This window comes from Salmo salar, chromosome ssa08 (genome assembly GCF_905237065.1).
Source record: "Salmo salar chromosome ssa08, Ssal_v3.1, whole genome shotgun sequence".
Taxonomy (NCBI): Eukaryota; Metazoa; Chordata; class Actinopteri; order Salmoniformes; family Salmonidae; genus Salmo; species Salmo salar.
In genome coordinates, this window is record NC_059449.1 from 26,330,130 (window position 1) to 26,350,551 (window position 20,422).

General features: G+C 38.7%; 1 protein-coding gene across 1 annotated transcript in view; it reads left to right on the forward strand.

Moving 5' to 3' along the window:
• Positions 1-1,943: 1,943 nt before the first annotated feature.
• Positions 1,944-20,422, forward strand: part of LOC123744251 (sodium-dependent phosphate transport protein 2B) — a 53,233-nt gene continuing 34,754 nt past the window's right edge. Inside the window, exon 1 of the mRNA XM_045723081.1 lies at positions 1,944-2,174. The gene's annotated coding sequence lies outside the window, so the exon portion shown is untranslated. The remainder of the gene's footprint in view (positions 2,175-20,422) is intronic.

Genomic DNA, 20,422 nt, shown 5'->3' on the forward strand with positions numbered 1-20,422 from the left:
TAAAATATACGGTAATGAAAAAGTAAAAAACCGTCAGGTATCAAAGTAAGATCGGCAACAAAAACGCACAGCAGCGTAAACAAGTCTGCAAGTTGTGACCGGAAACACATTCCACATTTTATTAAATCCGTGAAACTTTGCAATACATAAATAACTGAATATGACAAAACAACAAACCGTGACGCAGAGAGAAACAAACACTACTCAAAATATAATAACCCACAAAACCCAGGAAGAAAAACCCCTACTTAAATATGATCTCCAATTAGAGACAACGAGGACCAGCTGCCTCCAATTGGAGATCAACCCAAAAAACATATAGAAAACATAGAACAAAACACAAAACACCCCCTGTCACGCCCTGACCTACTCTACCATAGAAAATAACCTCTTACTAGGGTCAGGACGTGACACACACACACACACACACACACACACACACACACACACACACACACACACACACACACACACACACACACACACACACACACACACACACACACACCGTTGTCAATTGTCAGGGGCAGACTAAGTACATAGATCAGGCTCTTGGAACCACGGAACAAACAACATGTGAGGAATCACATTGATTGGTGATGGTGGTCTATATCCCTTTACAGCTGGAGTATGGAACACAGTACACACACACACACACACACACACACACACACACACACACACACACACACACACACACACACACACACACACACACACACACACACACACACACACACACACACATACACCTGTCTAATGTCCTGTCTATCAGTGTATAGGATGAACCTTGGCCTTGGTGGGAATTGTCCCTGCCATCCAGCTTTCCCCTATGTGTGAGTCTGTGTGAGTCTGTGTGAGTCTGTGTGAGTGTGTGTGAGTCTGTGTGAGTGACAGAGAGAGAGAGAGAGAAAGAGAGAGATAGGGAGTGTGAGTGAGTGAGTGAGTGAGTGAGTGAGTGAGTGAGTGAGTGAGTGAGTGAGAGTGAGAAAAGAGAGACTACCATCCTACCACTACTCTCTGATAATATAACACCCGATACACACAGAGATAACACAGCACCGCACAGCAGAGAGGAGGTCTACCCAGGTAACAGAGAGACCTACTCAGTTAACAGTGAGGTCTACCCAGCTAACAGGGAGGTCTACCCAGGTAACAGAGAGACCTACCCAGCTAACAGGGAGGTCTACCCAGGTAACAGAGAGACCTACTCAGTTAACAGGGAGGTCTACCCAGCTAACAGGGAGGTCTACCCAGTTAACAGAGAGACCTACTCAGTTAAGAGGTCTACCCAGTTAACAGAGATCTACCCAGGTAACAGAGAGACTTATCCAGGTAACAGAGAGATCTACCCAGGTGACAGAGAGATCTACCCAGGTGACAGAGAGATCTACCCAGGTAACAGAGAGATCTACCCAGGTAACAGAGAGACTTATCCAGGTAACAGAGAGATCTACCCAGGTGACAGAGAGATCTACCCAGGTGACAGAGAGATCTACCCAGGTAACAGAGAGATCTACCCAGGTAACAGAGAGACTTATCCAGGTAACAGAGAGATCTACCCAGGTGACAGAGAGATCTACCCAGGTGACAGAGAGATCTACCCAGGTAACAGAGAGAGCTACCCAGGTGACAGAGAGACTTATCCAGGTAACAGAGAGACTTATCCAGGTAACAGAGAGATCTACCCAGGTGACAGAGAGACTTATCCAGGTAACAGAGAGACTTATCCAGGTAACAGAGAGATATACCCAGGTGACAGAGAGATCTATCCAGGTAACAGAGAGACCTACCCAGGTAACAGAGAGAACCCCCCAGGTGACAGACAGCTGAGGCAGGTCAGACAGGGTGTAGATGTGTTCTCTACAGTACAGCTGAGTACAGCACCTCTGGATTCAGAGGGCAGGAGGAGAGATTATCACACTTGCACCACATGTACAGGGATCTCATCGCCACGTAAACAGATAAGACCCGTAATCAGGTAACAGGCGAGGCGCCGCACCTGGATATCTGAGGACACCCCGCGTACGCTTGATGACGTCACCAATATGTGTCAACGTCGAGTTAATTAATTCAGTCAGACTGACTGCCATCTACCTGAAACAGGTTGTCTCTGAGGAGGTATCGACCTGTCACCACTAGCTGCTGAGACCAGACACCTGCCTCTGCTTCAGGTGAGTTCTGACATGGACACTGTTATCACCTATCTACAGTATATTATAGTTACTCTGTGGATGGACCTATGTGACAGGGCTTGAGGGTTGGGGAGTAATGCTTTGTGAAGATGGGTCCCGTGTGGCTCAGTTGGTAGAGCATGGTGTTTGCAACGCCAGGGTTCGATTCCCACGGGGGACCAGTACGGGGGGGGGATTTTTTTAAATTAAATGTATGCATTCACTACTGTAAGTCGCTCTGGATAAGAGCGTTTGCTAAATGACTAAAATGTAAGATCATTTGGTTAGGATTTACAGTAACTCCTGGTTAGAAATTACAGTAACCTTTTACCTTCATACCCTTTGTGCCTTGTGTTATGTCATTTGCTTTGATTCATGTTCTGTTGCAAACTAGAGAGGGTAATTGTCAGGAAGAAAAAGTGTGCCTTGCATAATCTGAACAAAATCTAAATTGTGGTAGAAGTTGTGTGTGAGAAATAGTGTACATTAACTCTCAATTCCAACCTAAAATCACTAAGACACAATGTGTTTCTTCCCTCAATCAGAAAGATGAGGGTAGTGTGTTTCGTATTCTAATTTGGCAGTAAAGTAATTTTTATTAGAACTATGGGGAAAAAGGTGGTAGTCAAACCAACACCCTGATATTTGAGTTAGTGAGACGAGTGTGTCAAACCATGTGTGTAATGAATACTCAGGGAGAAAAAGGTGTATATTCACGCGCAGCAGATGTTTATTAAGCCTTGGAATCGTGGTCACAGGCAGGCAATGGTCAACCACAGGTAGGCAGTCAAAAACAATACCTCACAACCATACAAACAGAAAGAACTGAACTAAACAGGGAGCTGATGAGATCAGGTGAGAAACAAACACAGGTGAAATCAATGAACAAAAATGAAAGACAGGGCTACGTTCCAGAACACAAAGAAACAGGGCTACGTTCCAGAACACAAAGAAACAGGGCTACGTTCCAGAACACAAAGAAACGGGGCTACGTTCCAGAACACAAAGAAACAGGGCTACGTTCCAGAACACAAAGAAACAGGGCTACGTTCCAGAACACAAAGAAACAGGGCTACGTTCCAGAACACAAAGAAACAGGGCTACGTTCCAGAACACAAAGAAACAGGGCTACGTTCCAGAACACAAAGAAACAGGGCTACGTTCCAGAACACAAAGAAACAGGGCTACGTTCCAGAACACAAAGAAACAGGGCTACGTTCCAGAACACAAAGAAACAGGGCTACGTTCCAGAACACAAAGAAACAGGGCTACGTTCCAGAACACAAAGAAACAGGGCTACGTTCCAGAACACAAAGAAACAGGGCTACGTTCCAGAACACAAAGAAACAGGGCTACGTTCCAGAACACAAAGAAACAGGGCTACGTTCCAGAACACAAAGAAACAGGGCTACGTTCCAGAACACAAAGAAACAGAACACAAGGTTGACTAAGAAAAGAAAAGCAGAACCTTACAATGTGACTCAAATCAACACCCTGATATTTGAGTTAGTGAGAGTGGTGAATCTTTCCAGTTAATGACAGCAGCCATTCCTCGAGGCAGACCAGGAAGCTATAGAACGCTGATAAGAGACATCGTTGTGAAATAGAAAGCTGATTAAACACACCGTTTCTTATCAGTATTCAATTCATTCTAAGAATAACAAACCTTTGATCTCTGTTTTGATGAGTTTGATGTGTAAAATAGACACCTTGTGTTTGTGTGTGTTAATAGATAAGATGTACTAGTATCATCATTTTAGCCTCCTTTAAGATAACATGTCCAGGCTGTACCAGGAAACTTCTACTACTATAACCCTCCGTTAATAATCACTATGACAACAATACTACTATAACAGTTAATAATCACTATGACAACAACAATACTACTATAACAGTTAATAATCACTATGACAACAACAATACTACTATAACAGTTCATCTATATGATGACAACAACAATACTACTATAACAGTTAATAATCACTATGATGACAACAACAATACTACTATAACAGTTAATAATCACTATGACAACAACAATACTACTATAACAGTTAGTAATCACTATGACGACAACAATGCTACTACAACAGTGTCACGGTCGTCGTAAGAGGTGGAAGCATACTCGGACCAAAGCGCAGCGTGATCTGGGTTCCACATGTTTATTAAATGAAACTCTCAAAAAACAATAAAGAATAAACACGAACGTGAAGCTATGCAGGGCTCAAGGCAACTATACACAAACAAGATCCCACAAAACATAGTGGGGAAATGGCTGCCTAAATATGATCCCAAATCAGAGACAACGATAAACAGCTGCCTCTGATTGGGAACCATACCAGGCCAACATAGAAACAGAACGACTAGATAGAAACACCCCCCTAGTCACACCCTGACCTAACCAAAATAGAGAATAAAACGGCTCTCTATGGTCAGGGCGTGACAGTACCCCCCCCAAAGGTGCGGACTCCGGCCGCAAAACCTGAAACCAACTGGGGAGGGTAGGTGGGGTGACTAGTGTCGGTGGCGGCTCCGGTGCGGGTCTTTGCCCCCGTCCAGACCATGGGTCCGACCATGGAGCCGGGTAGAACGCCGCGCCTGGACTGGGCACCGGCGCAGAGGAGAGCCCCGGCCATGGAGCTGGGTTGGACGCCGTGCCTGGATCGGGCACCGTCGCAGAGGGAGGCTCTGGACCGGGGACCGTCGCCTGGAGGCTCTGGACCGGGGACACGCACTTCAGGGTGAGGAGCAGGCACAGGACGTACCGGACTGGGGAGGCGCACTGGAGGCCTGATGCGTGTAGCCGGCGCAGGTTGCACCGGACTGGTGACACGCTCTTCAGGGCGAGTGCGGGGAGCAGGCACAGGACGTACCGGACTGGGGAGGCGCACTGGAGGCCTGATGCATGGGGCTAGTACCGGACGTACAGGGCCCTGGAGGCACAATGGAGGTCTGGAGCGTAGAGCTGGTACAACATGTCCTGGACAGATGACAACCCTAGCACGGCAAGTGCAGGGGGCTGGCACAGGACGCACTGGGCTGTGGAGGCACACTGGAGACACCTTGCGTAGAACCGGCACAGGATGTACTGGGCCGTGGAGGCGCACTGGAGGTCTGGAGCGTAGAGCTGGCACAACGTGTCCTGGACAGATGACAACCTTTGCACGGCAGGTGCTGGGAGCTGGCACAGGATGCACTGGGCTGTGGAGGCGCACTGGAGACCTGGTGCGTGGAGCCGTCACAGATGGTACCGGACAGATGACACGCTCCTCAGACAGGGCTACGTTCCAGAACACAAAGAAACAGAACACAAGGTTGACTAAGAAAAGAAAAGCAGAACCTTACAATGTGACTCAAATCAACACCCTGATATTTGAGTTAGTGAGAGTGGTGAATCTTTCCAGTTAATGACAGCAGCCATTCCTCGAGGCAGACCAGGAAGCTATAGAACGCTGATAAGAGACATCGTTGTGAAATAGAAAGCTGATTAGACACACCGTTTCTTATCAGTATTCAATTCATTCTAAGAATATCAAACCTTTGATCTATGTTTTTATGAGTTTGATGTGTAAAATAGACACCTTGTGTTTGTGTGTGTTAATAGATAAGATGTACTAGTATCATCATTTTAGCCTCCTTTAAGATAACATGTCCAGGCTGTACCAGGAACCTTCTACTACTATAACTGGAGAGAACCAAGGGCCATATCTGATTCTGGTTCTAAATTTCTTGAATGGGGCATGCTTATTTAAGATGGTGAGGAAGGCATTTTAACAAAATAACCAGGCATCCTCTACTGACGGGATGAGGTCAATATCCTTCCAGGATACCCGGGCCAGGTCGATTAGAAAGGCTTGCTCGCTGAAGTGTTTCAGGGAGCGTTTGACAGTGATGAGTGGAGGTCGTTTGACCGCTGACCCATTACGGATGCAGGCAATGAGGCAGTGATCGCTGAGATCTTGGTTGAAAACAGCAGAGGTGTATTTAGAGGGCAAGTTGGTTAGGATGATATCTATGAGGGTGCCAGTGTTTACGTCTTTGGGGTGGTACCTGGTAGGTTCATTGATCATTTGTGTGAGATTGAGGGCATCAAGCTTATATTGTAGGATGGCTGGGGTGTTAAGCATGTCCCAGTTTAGGTCACCTAGCAGCACGAGCTCTGAAGATAGATGGGGGCAATCAGTTCACATATGGTGTCCAGAGCACAGCTGGGGGCAGAGGGTGGTCTATAGCAGGCGGCAACGGTGAGAGACTTGTTTTTAGAGAGGTGGATTTTTAAAAGTAGAAGTTCAAATTGAAAAGAAAGGAGGACCAAGGCACTCTTCATATAATTGATTTTTTAAATGAATTATATGAAGAGTGCCTTGGTCCTCCATTCTTTGATGACCAACTCACCCTTTTTACCAAAGAGCACCTTCTGTCTACCAACATTTACTATTGTGTACCTTAGTAGCGCTTCCCTTCCTCCTCTTTCTACTAGAAGTTCAAATTGTTTGGGTACAGACCTGGATAGTAGGACAGAACTCTGCGGGCTATCTCTGCAGTAGATTGCAACACTGCCCCCCTTTGGCTGTTCTATCTTGTCTGAAAATGTTGTAGTTATGGATGAGGATTTCAGAGTTTTTGGTGGTCTTCCTAAGCCAGGATTCAGACACGGCTAGGACATCCGGGCTGGCAGAGTGTGCTAAAGCAGTGAATAAAACAAATTTAGGGAGGAGGCTTCTAATGTTAACATGCATGAAACCAAGGCTATTACGGTCACAGAAGTCATCAAAAGAGAGCGCCTGGGGAATAGGAGTGGAGCTAGGCACTGCAGGGCCTGGATTCACCTCTACATCACCAGAGGAACAGAGGAGGAGTAGGATAAGGGTACGGCTAAAAGCTATGAGAATTAGTCGTCTATGACGTCCAGAATAGAGAGTAAAAGGAGCAGGTTTCTGGGAGCGATAAAATAGCTTCAAGGTATAATGTACAGACAAAGGTATGGTGGGATGTGAATACAGTGGAGGTAAACCTAGGCATTGAGTGATGAGAGAGATATTGTCTCTAGAAACATCATTAAAACCAGGTGATGTCATAGCATGTGTGGGTGGTGGAACTGAAGGGTTGGATAAGGTATATTGAGCAGGGCTAGAGACTCTACAGTGAAATATGCCAATAAACACTAACCAGAACAGCAATGTACAAAGCATATTGACATTAAGGAGAGGCATGCTTAGCCGAGTGATCATAAGGGTCCAGAGAGATTCAGACAGCTAGCCGGGCCATAGGTAGCAAGCTGGCAGAAGATGGAGGGAGGTCTGTTTTTAGCCACCTCGATGCGTTTCTGTCTGTAGATTAGTGGGATTCCGTGTGGTAGAGAGGACCAATCAAGTTGGAAAAATAGTTATAGTTATAGGGGCCCAAGAAAATTGTCTGATAGACCTATTAAGATAGCAGCCGATAAGACAGCTAATGATTAGCGGGCCGCAGATGGGCGTTCAGGTTACGTCGCAACGGAGGGGCCAAGTTGGATAACTCCCTCGGGCAGATAACGTCGGTAGTCCAGTTGTGGAGGCCCGGTGGGGCTCCGACTACGGCAGTTAAACGGGTCCAGATAGGTGATTGTAGCCCAGGAGTGGCTGATGGAACTCTTCAGCTGGCTAGCTCCGGAATAATTGATGTTTGCTCTGGGACCGACGTTAGCCAATAGTCACTCGGATAGCAGCTAGCTAGCTGCAAGATCCAGGTGTAAATGTCCAGAGCTTGCGATAGAAATCCGGGGATATGGAGAGAAAAATAGGTTCGGTATGCTCTGGTCTGAGTCGCATTGTACAAAACTGCCGATAGCTATTCGAGCTAAGGGATAGCTGATGACCGCCAACCGTGGTTAGCTGAATACTAACGCTAGCTTCTGGCTAGCTAGTGGCTAGCTACTGGCTAGCTACTGGCTAGCTTCTGTTGTGAATTTCAGATTTGAGGTGAATAATACTTTTTTTTTTTTTTAATTGGAGAGGCCGGTTGCAGGAGAGTGTTTTGAGATTGAGTTTTTAGAAAAAAATATATAAAAAGATATGCGAAGAAAATAAGTAAATATATATACACGGGACACGACAGGACGAGGACAAAAGACGTCTGACTGCTATGCCATCTTGGGTTGAAAAAACTATGACAACAACAATACTACTATAACAGTTAATAATCTCTATGGTGACAACAACAATACTACTATAACAGTTAGTAATCTCTATGACAACAACAATACTACTATAAGAGTTAGTAATCTCTATGACAACAACAATACTACTATAACAGTTAATAATCACTATGACAACAACAATACTACTATAACAGTTAATAATCTCTATGGTGACAACAACAATACTACTATAACAGTTAGTAATCTCTATGACAACAACAATACGACTATAACAGTTAATAATCTCTATGGTGACAACAACAATACTACTATAACAGTTAGTAATCTCTATGACAACAACAATACTACTATAAGAGTTAGTAATCTCTATGACAACAACAATACTACTATAACAGTTAATAATCACTATGACAACAACAATACTACTATAACAGTTAATAATCACTATGAAGACAACAATACTACTATAACAGTTAATAATCACTATGACAACAATACTACTATAACAGTTAATAACCACTATGACAACAACAATACTACTATAACAGTTAATAATCTATATGAAGAAAACAATACTACTATAACAGTTAATAATCAGTATGACAACAACAATACTACTATAACAGTTAATAATCTATATGAAGAAAACAATACTACTATAACAGTTAATAATCACTATGACAACAACAATACTACTATAACAGTTAATAATCACTATGACAACAACAATACTACTATAACAGTTAATAATCACTATGACAACAACAATACTACTATAACAGTTAATAATCTATATGAAGAAAACAATACTACTATAACAGTTAATAATCACTATGACAACAACAAAACTACTATAACAGTTAATAATCACTATGACAACAACAATACTACTATAACAGTTAATAATCACTATGACATCAACAATACTACTATAAACAGTTAATAATCACTATGACAACAACAATACTACTATAACAGTTAATAATCACTATGAAGACAACAATACTACTATAACAGTTAATAATCACTATGACAACAACAATACTACTATAACAGTTAATAATCACTATGACAACAACAATACTACTATAACAGTTAATAATCACTATGAAGACAACAATACTACTATAACAGTTAATAATCACTATGACAACAACAATACTACTATAACAGTTAATAATCTATATGAAGAAAACAATACTACTATAACAGTTAATAATCACTATGACAACAACAATACTACTATAACAGTTAATAATCTATATGACAACAACAATACTACTATAACAGTTAATAATCACTATGAAGACAACAATACTACTATAACAGTTAATAATCTATATGAAGACAACAATACTACTATAACAGTTAATAATCACTATGACATCAACAATACTACTATAACAGTTAATAATCACTATGACAACAACAATACTACTATAACAGTTAATAATCTATATGAAGACAACAATACTACTATAACAGTTAATAATCACTATGACATCAACAATACTACTATAACAGTTAATAATCACTATGACAACAACAATACTACTATAACAGTTAATAATCACTACGAAGACAACAATACTACTATAACAGTTAATAATCAGTATGACAACAACAATACTACTATAACAGTTAATAATCTATATGAAGAAAACAATACTACTATAACAGTTAATAATCACTATGACAACAACAATACTACTATAACAGTTAATAATCACTATGAAGACAACAATACTACTATAACAGTTAATAATCACTATGACAACAACAATACTACTATAACAGTTAATAATCACTATGACAACAACAATACTACTATAACAGTTAATAATCACTACGAAGACAACAATACTACTATAACAGTTAATAATCAGTATGACAACAACAATACTACTATAACAGTTAATAATCACTATGACAACAACAATACTACTATTACAGTTAATAATCACTATGACAACAACAATACTACTATAACAGTTAATAATCAGTATGACAACAACAATACTACTATAACAGTTAATAATCTATATGAAGAAAACAATACTACTATAACAGTTAATAATCACTATGACAACAACAATACTACTATAACAGTTAATAATCACTATGACAACAACAATACTACTATAACAGTTAATACTCACTATGACATCAACAATACTACTATTACAGTTAATAATCACTATGACAACAACAATACTACTATAACAGTTAATAATCACTATGACATCAACAATACTACTATAACAGTTAATAATCACTATGACATCAACAATACTACTATAACAGTTAATAATCACTATGAAGACAACAATACTACTATAACAGTTAATAATCAGTATGACAACAACAATACTACTATAACAGTTAATAATCACTATGACAACAACAATACTACTATAACAGTTAATAATCAGTATGACAACAACAATACTACTATAACAGTTAATAATCACTATGACAACAATACTACTATAACAGTTAATAATCACTATGACAACAACAATACTACTATAACAGTTAATAACCACTATGACAACAACAATACTACTATAACAGTTAATAATCTATATGAAGAAAACAATACTACTATAACAGTTAATAATCACTATGACAACAACAATACTACTATAACAGTTAATAATCTATATGAAGACAACAACAATGCTACTATAACAGTTAATAATCACTATGACATCAACAATACTACTATAACAGTTAATAATCACTATGAAGACAACAATACTACTATAACAGTTAATAATCACTATGACAACAACAATACTACTATAACAGTTAATAATCACTATGACAACAACAATACTACTATAACAGTTAATAATCAGTATGACAACAACAATACTACTATAACAGTTAATAATCACTATGACAACAATACTACTATAACAGTTAATAATCACTATGACAACAACAATACTACTATAACAGTTAATAACCACTATGAAGACAACAACAATACTACTATAACAGTTAATAATCAGTATGACAACAACAATACTACTATAACAGTTAATAATCACTATGACAACAATACTACTATAACAGTTAATAATCACTATGACAACAACAATACTACTATAACAGTTAATAACCACTATGACAACAACAATACTACTATAACAGTTAATAATCTATATGAAGAAAACAATACTACTATAACAGTTAATAATCACTATGACAACAACAATACTACTATAACAGTTAATAATCTATATGAAGACAACAACAATGCTACTATAACAGTTAATAATCACTATGACATCAACAATACTACTATAACAGTTAATAATCACTATGAAGACAACAATACTACTATAACAGTTAATAATCACTATGACAACAACAATACTACTATAACAGTTAATAATCACTATGACAACAATACTACTATAACAGTTAATAATCACTATGACAACAACAATACTACTATAACAGTTAATAACCACTATGACAACAACAATACTACTATAACAGTTCATCTATATGATGACAACAACAATACTACTATAACAGTTAATAATCACTATGACAACAACAATACTACTATAACAGTTAATAATCACTATGATGACAACAACAATACGACTATAACAGTTAATAATCACTATGACAACAACAATACTACTATAACAGTTAGTAATCACTATGACGACAACAATGCTACTACAACAGTGTCACGGTCGTCGTAAGAGGTGGAAGCATACTCGGACCAAAGCGCAGCGTGATCTGGGTTCCACATGTTTATTAAATGAAACTCTCAAAAAACAATAAAGAATAAACACGAACGTGAAGCTATGCAGGGCTCAAGGCAACTATACACAAACAAGATCCCACAAAACATAGTGGGGAAATGGCTGCCTAAATATGATCCCAAATCAGAGACAACGATAAACAGCTGCCTCTGATTGGGAACCATACCAGGCCAACATAGAAACAGAACGACTAGATAGAAACACCCCCCCTAGTCACACCCTGACCTAACCAAAATAGAGAATAAAACGGCTCTCTATGGTCAGGGCGTGACAGTACCCCCCCCAAAGGTGCGGACTCCGGCCGCAAAACCTGAAACCAACTGGGGAGGGTAGGTGGGGTGACTAGTGTCGGTGGCGGCTCGGTGCGGGTCTTTGCCCCCGTCCAGACCATGGGTCCGACCATGGAGCCGGGTAGAACGCCGCGCCTGGACTGGGCACCGGCGCAGAGGAGAGCCCCGGCCATGGAGCTGGGTTGGACGCCGTGCCTGGATCGGGCACCGTCGCAGACGGGAGGCTCTGGACCGGGGACCGTCGCCTGGAGGCTCTGGACCGGGGACACGCACTTCAGGGTGAGGAGCAGGCACAGGACGTACCGGACTGGGGAGGCGCACTGGAGGCCTGATGCATGGGGCTAGTACCGGACGTACAGGGCCCTGGAGGCACAATGGAGGTCTGGAGCGTAGAGCTGGTACAACATGTCCTGGACAGATGACAACCCTAGCACGGCAAGTGCAGGGGGCTGGCACAGGACGCACTGGGCTGTGGAGGCACACTGGAGACACCTTGCGTAGAACCGGCACAGGATGTACTGGGCCGTGGAGGCGCACTGGAGGTCTGGAGCGTAGAGCTGGCACAACGTGTCCTGGACAGATGACAACCTTTGCACGGCAGGTGCTGGGAGCTGGCACAGGATGCACTGGGCTGTGGAGGCGCACTGGAGACCTGGTGCGTGGAGCCGTCACAGATGGTACCGGACAGATGACACGCTCCTCAGACAGGGCTACGTTCCAGAACACAAAGAAACAGAACACAAGGTTGACTAAGAAAAGAAAAGCAGAACCTTACAATGTGACTCAAATCAACACCCTGATATTTGAGTTAGTGAGAGTGGTGAATCTTTCCAGTTAATGACAGCAGCCATTCCTCGAGGCAGACCAGGAAGCTATAGAACGCTGATAAGAGACATCGTTGTGAAATAGAAAGCTGATTAGACACACCGTTTCTTATCAGTATTCAATTCATTCTAAGAATATCAAACCTTTGATCTATGTTTTTATGAGTTTGATGTGTAAAATAGACACCTTGTGTTTGTGTGTGTTAATAGATAAGATGTACTAGTATCATCATTTTAGCCTCCTTTAAGATAACATGTCCAGGCTGTACCAGGAACCTTCTACTACTATAACTGGAGAGAACCAAGGGCCATATCTGATTCTGGTTCTAAATTTCTTGAATGGGGCATGCTTATTTAAGATGGTGAGGAAGGCATTTTAACAAAATAACCAGGCATCCTCTACTGACGGGATGAGGTCAATATCCTTCCAGGATACCCGGGCCAGGTCGATTAGAAAGGCTTGCTCGCTGAAGTGTTTCAGGGAGCGTTTGACAGTGATGAGTGGAGGTCGTTTGACCGCTGACCCATTACGGATGCAGGCAATGAGGCAGTGATCGCTGAGATCTTGGTTGAAAACAGCAGAGGTGTATTTAGAGGGCAAGTTGGTTAGGATGATATCTATGAGGGTGCCAGTGTTTACGTCTTTGGGGTGGTACCTGGTAGGTTCATTGATCATTTGTGTGAGATTGAGGGCATCAAGCTTATATTGTAGGATGGCTGGGGTGTTAAGCATGTCCCAGTTTAGGTCACCTAGCAGCACGAGCTCTGAAGATAGATGGGGGGCAATCAGTTCACATATGGTGTCCAGAGCACAGCTGGGGGCAGAGGGTGGTCTATAGCAGGCGGCAACGGTGAGAGACTTGTTTTTAGAGAGGTGGATTTTTAAAAGTAGAAGTTCAAATTGAAAAGAAAGGAGGACCAAGGCACTCTTCATATAATTGATTTTTTAAATGAATTATATGAAGAGTGCTTTGGTCCTCCATTCTTTTTGATGACCAACTCACCCTTTTTACCAAAGAGCACCTTCTGTCTACCAACATTTACTATTGTGTACCTTAGTAGCGCTTCCCTTCCTCCTCTTTCTACTAGAAGTTCAAATTGTTTGGGTACAGACCTGGATAGTAGGACAGAACTCTGCGGGCTATCTCTGCAGTAGATTGCAACACTGCCCCCTTTGGCTGTTCTATCTTGTCTGAAAATGTTGTAGTTATGGATGAGGATTTCAGAGTTTTTGGTGGTCTTCCTAAGCCAGGATTCAGACACGGCTAGGACATCCGGGCTGGCAGAGTGTGCTAAAGCAGTGAATAAAACAAATTTAGGGAGGAGGCTTCTAATGTTAACATGCATGAAACCAAGGCTATTACGGTCACAGAAGTCATCAAAAGAGAGCGCCTGGGGAATAGGAGTGGAGCTAGGCACTGCAGGGCCTGGATTCACCTCTACATCACCAGAGGAACAGAGGAGGAGTAGGATAAGGGTACGGCTAAAAGCTATGAGAATTAGTCGTCTATGACGTCCAGAATAGAGAGTAAAAGGAGCAGGTTTCTGGGAGCGATAAAATAGCTTCAAGGTATAATGTACAGACAAAGGTATGGTGGGATGTGAATACAGTGGAGGTAAACCTAGGCATTGAGTGATGAGAGAGATATTGTCTCTAGAAACATCATTAAAACCAGGTGATGTCATAGCATGTGTGGGTGGTGGAACTGAAGGGTTGGATAAGGTATATTGAGCAGGGCTAGAGACTCTACAGTGAAATATGCCAATAAACACTAACCAGAACAGCAATGTACAAAGCATATTGACATTAAGGAGAGGCATGCTTAGCCGAGTGATCATAAGGGTCCAGAGAGATTCAGACAGCTAGCCGGGCCATAGGTAGCAAGCTGGCAGAAGATGGAGGGAGGTCTGTTTTTAGCCACCTCGTGCGTTTCTGTCTGTAGATTAGTGGGATTCCGTGTGGTAGAGAGGACCAATCAAGTTGGAAAAATAGTTATAGTTATAGGGGCCCAAGAAAATTGTCTGATAGACCTATTAAGATAGCAGCCGATAAGACAGCTAATGATTAGCGGGCCGCAGATGGGCGTTCAGGTTACGTCGCAACGGAGGGGCCAAGTTGGATAACTCCCTCGGGCAGATAACGTCGGTAGTCCAGTTGTGGAGGCCCGGTGGGGCTCCGACTCGGCAGTTAAACGGGTCCAGATAGGTGATTGTAGCCCAGGAGTGGCTGATGGAACTCTTCAGCTGGCTAGCTCCGGAATAATTGATGTTTGCTCTGGGACCGACGTTAGCCAATAGTCACTCGGATAGCAGCTAGCTAGCTGCAAGATCCAGGTGTAAATGTCCAGAGCTTGCGATAGAAATCCGGGGATATGGAGAGAAAAATAGGTTCGGTATGCTCTGGTCTGAGTCGCATTGTACAAAACTGCCGATAGCTATTCGAGCTAAGGGATAGCTGATGACCGCCAACCGTGGTTAGCTGAATACTAACGCTAGCTTCTGGCTAGCTAGTGGCTAGCTACTGGCTAGCTACTGGCTAGCTTCTGTTGTGAATTTCAGATTTGAGGTGAATAATACTTTTTTTTTTTTAATTGGAGAGGCCGGTTGCAGGAGAGTGTTTTGAGATTGAGTTTTTAGAAAAAATATATAAAAAGATATGCGAAGAAAATAAGTAAATATATATACACGGGACACGACAGGACGAGGACAAAAGACGTCTGACTGCTATGCCATCTTGGGTTGAAAAAACTATGACAACAACAATACTACTATAACAGTTAATAATCTCTATGGTGACAACAACAATACTACTATAACAGTTAGTAATCTCTATGACAACAACAATACTACTATAAGAGTTAGTAATCTCTATGACAACAACAATACTACTATAACAGTTAATAATCACTATGACAACAACAATACTACTATAACAGTTAATAATCTCTATGGTGACAACAACAATACTACTATAACAGTTAGTAATCTCTATGACAACAACAATACGACTATAACAGTTAATAATCTCTATGGTGACAACAACAATACTACTATAACAGTTAGTAATCTCTATGACAACAACAATACTACTATAAGAGTTAGTAATCTCTATGACAACAACAATACTACTATAACAGTTAATAATCACTATGACAACAACAATACTACTATAACAGTTAATAATCACTATGAAGACAACAATACTACTATAACAGTTAATAATCACTATGACAACAATACTACTATAACAGTTAATAACCACTATGACAACAACAATACTACTATAACAGTTAATAATCTATATGAAGAAAACAATACTACTATAACAGTTAATAATCAGTATGACAACAACAATACTACTATAACAGTTAATAATCTATATGAAGAAAACAATACTACTATAACAGTTAATAATCACTATGACAACAACAATACTACTATAACAGTTAATAATCACTATGACAACAACAATACTACTATAACAGTTAATAATCACTATGACAACAACAATACTACTATAACAGTTAATAATCTATATGAAGAAAACAATACTACTATAACAGTTAATAATCACTATGACAACAACAATACTACTATAACAGTTAATAATCACTATGACAACAACAATACTACTATAACAGTTAATAATCAGTATGACAACAACAATACTACTATAACAGTTAATAATCACTATGACATCAACAATACTACTATAACAGTTAATAATCACTATGACAACAACAATACTACTATAACAGTTAATAATCACTATGACATCAACAATACTACTATAACAGTTAATAATCACTATGAAGGCAACAAAACTACTATAACAGTTAATAATCACTATGACAACAACAATACTACTATAACAGTTAATAATCACTATGACATCAACAATACTACTATAAACAGTTAATAATCACTATGACAACAACAATACTACTATAACAGTTAATAATCACTATGAAGACAACAATACTACTATAACAGTTAATAATCACTATGACAACAACAATACTACTATAACAGTTAATAATCACTATGACAACAACAATACTACTATAACAGTTAATAATCACTATGACAACAACAATACTACTATAACAGTTAATAATCACTATGACATCAACAATACTACTATAACAGTTAATAATCACTATGAAGACAACAAAACTACTATAACAGTTAATAATCACTATGACAACAACAATACTACTATAACAGTTAATAATCACTATGACATCAACAATACTACTATAAACAGTTAATAATCACTATGACAACAACAATACTACTATAACAGTTAATAATCACTATGAAGACAACAATACTACTATAACAGTTAATAATCACTATGACAACAACAATACTACTATAACAGTTAATAATCACTATGACAACAACAATACTACTATAACAGTTAATAATCTATATGAAGAAAACAATACTACTATAACAGTTAATAATCACTATGACAACAACAATACTACTATAACAGTTAATAATCTATATGACAACAACAATACTACTATAACAGTTAATAATCACTATGAAGACAACAATACTACTATAACAGTTAATAATCTATATGAAGACAACAATACTACTATAACAGTTAATAATCACTATGACATCAACAATACTACTATAACAGTTAATAATCACTATGACAACAACAATACTACTATAACAGTTAATAATCTATATGAAGACAACAATACTACTATAACAGTTAATAATCACTATGACATCAACAATACTACTATAACAGTTAATAATCACTATGACAACAACAATACTACTATAACAGTTAATAATCACTACGAAGACAACAATACTACTATAACAGTTAATAATCAGTATGACAACAACAATACTACTATAACAGTTAATAATCTATATGAAGAAAACAATACTACTATAACAGTTAATAATCACTATGACAACAACAATACTACTATAACAGTTAATAATCACTATGAAGACAACAATACTACTATAACAGTTAATAATCACTATGACAACAACAATACTACTATAACAGTTAATAATCACTATGAAGACAACAATACTACTATAACAGTTAATAATCACTACGAAGACAACAATACTACTATAACAGTTAATAATCACTATGACAACAACAATACTACTATAACAGTTAATAATCTATATGAAGAAAACAATACTACTATAACAGTTAATAATCACTATGACAACAACAATACTACTATAACAGTTAATAATCACTATGACAACAACAATACTACTATAACAGTTAATACTCACTATGACATCAACAATACTACTATAACAGTTAATAATCACTATGACAACAACAATACTACTATAACAGTTAATAATCACTATGACATCAACAATACTACTATAACAGTTAATAATCACTATGACATCAACAATACTACTATAACAGTTAATAATCACTATGAAGACAACAATACTACTATAACAGTTAATAATCACTATGACAACAACAATACTACTATAACAGTTAATAATCACTATGACAACAACAATACTACTATAACAGTTAATAATCAGTATGACAACAACAATACTACTATAACAGTTAATAATCACTATGACAACAATACTACTATAACAGTTAATAATCACTATGACAACAACAATACTACTATAACAGTTAATAACCACTATGACAACAACAATACTACTATAACAGTTAATAATCTATATGAAGAAAACAATACTACTATAACAGTTAATAATCACTATGACAACAACAATACTACTATAACAGTTAATAATCTATATGAAGACAACAACAATGCTACTATAACAGTTAATAATCACTATGACATCAACAATACTACTATAACAGTTAATAATCACTATGAAGACAACAATACTACTATAACAGTTAATAATCACTATGACAACAACAATACTACTATAACAGTTAATAATCACTATGACAACAACAATACTACTATAACAGTTAATAATCAGTATGACAACAACAATACTACTATAACAGTTAATAATCACTATGACAACAATACTACTATAACAGTTAATAATCACTATGACAACAACAATACTACTATAACAGTTAATAACCACTATGAAGACAACAACAATACTACTATAACAGTTAATAATCAGTATGACAACAACAATACTACTATAACAGTTAATAATCACTATGACAACAATACTACTATAACAGTTAATAATCACTATGACAACAACAATACTACTATAACAGTTAATAACCACTATGACAACAACAATACTACTATAACAGTTAATAATCTATATGAAGAAAACAATACTACTATAACAGTTAATAACCACTATGAAGACAACAACAATACTACTATAACAGTTAATAATCACTATGACATCAACAATACTACTATAACAGTTAATAATCACTATGAAGACAACAATACTACTATAACAGTTAATAATCACTATGACAACAACAATACTACTATAACAGTTAATAATCACTATGACAACAATACTACTATAACAGTTAATAATCACTATGACAACAACAATACTACTATAACAGTTAATAACCACTATGACAACAACAATACTACTATAACAGTTAATAATCTCTATGACAACAACAATATTACTACAACAGTTAATAATCACTATGACAACAACAATACTACTATAACAGACTAAAGATGATAGCCATGATAATGTAATCAAGTATCAAGGGTATAGGGGAGAGACATTCTTTGCGTCTGTGTGTGTGTGTGTGTTTGGCAGCTGGTGTTGATCTGGTAGCTGTTTAAGATAGAGTGGAACCATCAGATATCCTGATTCATTGAGAGGTGCGGAGAGAGGACGGACGGACAGACAGACGCTCCCTTAACGGGATTCCACAGCTTCGTCAATAGGTTTGATTGGAAAGTGAAGAGTACTTGGGCTGATTTATAGCTAACACTGAGGCTAGGTTGCTAGTTGTGATCATCAAAGTGATCAGGGCATTCAGAAAGTGATCAACTAGTGAGAGTTGGGTGGAAGACAGTCAGCTGAACACCAAGAAAGGAAGATACAGCTGGATCGTTATGGATTGTTGGCAATTAAACAATATGATATGCTCCTGTTATATTTTATATATTACAAATTATACATTTGTATATTTCTATGGTGTTTTACTTAATATGCTGCAGTTATATTACTTATATTGAGGAGTTTT